At 44.9% G+C, this 2,500-nt stretch overlaps 1 protein-coding gene across 4 annotated transcripts in view; it reads right to left on the bottom strand.

The window, feature by feature from the left end:
• Nucleotides 1-2,230: 2,230 nt before the first annotated feature.
• Nucleotides 2,231-2,500, bottom strand: part of LOC138032903 (uromodulin-like) — a 36,871-nt gene continuing 36,601 nt past the window's right edge. For all 4 annotated transcript variants that reach the window (XM_068880615.1, XM_068880617.1, XM_068880616.1 and 1 more), the window contains one exon: nt 2,231-2,500. This exon is cut by the window's right edge and continues 1,753 nt beyond it. The gene's annotated coding sequence lies outside the window, so the exon portion shown is untranslated.

Here is a 2,500-nt window from a genome sequence, read left to right as displayed (position 1 = left end):
AAAGTCCCACAAAACTTTAACCGAAGGAAAGAGTTGCAAGCAATTGGCTAAGTGACTGATACAATTCGAAATGTAGTTGCAAAACACATATCATCATTCAAAAGTGAATTATTAAACTTCCAAATGCCAGGACCACGGAGGTTATTTCCAGTGGGCTGGAAGGAAAGACAAACAAAATGATGGTCGGAAAAAACACAAGGGCTGAATTCACAAGGAACAACAGAACCATGAAGTTCTTAGAAACAAAAAAATTACCTAAACGCGAACCAATTGAAAAATCTGAATTTAACCATGTGCACTGGCACAATCTCGGATGAAGCTTGCCCCAGACATCATTTCAAGAAAAGGCTGAACGAAAATCAGTAAGGCACTTAGCAGGCACAAAGTTGCCGCCAAACTTATCAAAGTTGTGATTGTAACAATTATAATCACCAGCAATTATTAAAACATCAGAAGATAAAAAGTATTCGTGCAAACTTCTGGAAAACACTTTCTTTTCGGCCAAGTTGGTGGGAGCATAAATGTTAATTAAATTAATCCTTAGATCGTCAAGTTTTAACAATAGACTAACAACCCTACCCGACGTGTATCTTTTCCAGCGACTGACGTTGCCGGGAAAAGATTCGGAAAGGCAAGTAAGGACACCACCTTGTTTGCCTACAGCAGTGGACCAAAAACAAAGTCCGCGCCAGGCACAAGAGAAAACGCGGAAAACCTCAGGATCAGTAATCTGCGTTTCCTGAAAGCAGAAAACGTCATAAGAGGTACAACGACTATCTATGAGATTATCTTGGAAACGCTAAACTAAAACCACGAGAATTTAAGGAAAGAATTTTGGAACTCATGAAAGGTGAGGGTTCTAGTCTTTTTACAAGAACTGACCGGCATAGGTGGAGTTGATTTACGCGCAGTGGACCATCTGTGAAGTCTAACATGGCAGGCTTGAGTTTCGGTGCAACTCGAGGAGGTGGAGGACGGATAGGAATCTGTGATGGGCGCAGTAGAGCTGTAGGGCCAGGATCCTCAAGAATCTCCATTGCAGCAATAGCTTGATCAGAAGCAGTAGAACGTTGCGAATCAGCTGCAGCGACAATCTGTAGATCAATCAGACAAAGTAGGAGAGCAAGAAATGATGCTCGACGGAACAGAAGGCTCTTGGGACAAAGGAATAGGCAGGGACGGCAATTCAACAGGCGAAAAGAGGGACTGAGACGATTGCGTAGTTTGTGATGACTGAGAGAACTGTGTAGACTGGGAAGACAGCGAGGGCTGTGTAGAGGGCTGCTTTGGGGTGTTCTGGGACAGTGATGAAGGCTGACCAGAAGATGGCGACGGTGATGATTGCGATGAGAGGAAAACACAGGAAGGTGCGCGTGTAGGAGGTACATCAGGAGAAGACTGCGAAGGAGGCTGTGAAGGAGGAACATCAGGTAAAATCTGCAATAAAGAGATTGAAGGAGGCGGGCCATCGGAAGAAGACTCATCAGAAGGAGGCTGCGGGAGAGACTATGACGGTCAAAACTCTGGAAGGGGAGCAGGAGCAGCATCATTATCACCAGTGTCAACTTTTTCAGGGCGCCGCCACCAAGATAATTTACAATCAATGGCGTAGTGGCCGTCCTCTTTGCAAACACTGCACTTGCTTTTTTTTTCTTCTTTACAGTCACTGAACGTGTGGCCCAGTTGGTCACAGTTAAAGCATACCACGTTAGGGCACACCTTTGTGACATGATCGGGAAGATGGTACTTTCTGCAAGTAGAAACCTGTCTCTCGTGTTTGCCTCTAAGAAGCTTCCTGCCGAAGCGTAGGAAGGATGGAATCGACTCAGATAGCTCCATTCTAACAACGCCATGTTCCATTATTGATGCCCTCATAGTCCTGTAGATTACATCTGCGGAAACCGAGGGCAGATCCATAGCGGCCGAGACGATGGGCCAGTGCTTCATCAGAAAGCTCGAAGGAAGTATCATACACGGCAACAAAGGTACACGTAGAAGATGAATTACGATGACGACGGATAAAAGAAGATTTACGAAGGAAGAGATCAGGGTACTCACTGCTGGAAAACTTCGCGGAAACAAAGCCATTAGGATTACGTTGAAGACATCTGACCGCAGCAGCACGGATACCACTGTTCTTTAGATCGGCAGACACTTGGGATAAAGAAGTGTCCTTGTCAGAAAGAGAAAAATGTGCCGTACATGGTCGCTCGGGCAAAATGTTCAGCGGATGAATAGAATCATTTTCTGCGTCAGTAATTAAGACTTTCAGCATTCTTCATTATGTAATCAACGCGGGATTGACTAGACACACCGGAGTGTCGACGACGCCCAGCTATTTGAGCATAAGACGGGATACCAGCAATCTCCATGTTCTCCTCAGTTTCGGAACGGTCCGGTCCTGGGGATCGACAACATTACCTGCCATACTTTTTTTTTTTGTTTTTTGCTTTTTTTTCGATTTATTTACATATATACAGTGGACAAGGCAGAGGAAGCT

The sequence above is a fragment of the Montipora capricornis genome, chromosome 14, assembly GCF_036669925.1.
Source record: "Montipora capricornis isolate CH-2021 chromosome 14, ASM3666992v2, whole genome shotgun sequence".
In the NCBI taxonomy this organism is placed as follows: domain Eukaryota; kingdom Metazoa; phylum Cnidaria; class Anthozoa; order Scleractinia; family Acroporidae; genus Montipora; species Montipora capricornis.
The sequence above is the reverse complement of the archived record's forward strand: the minus strand, read 5'-3'. Positions and strand labels throughout refer to the sequence as shown.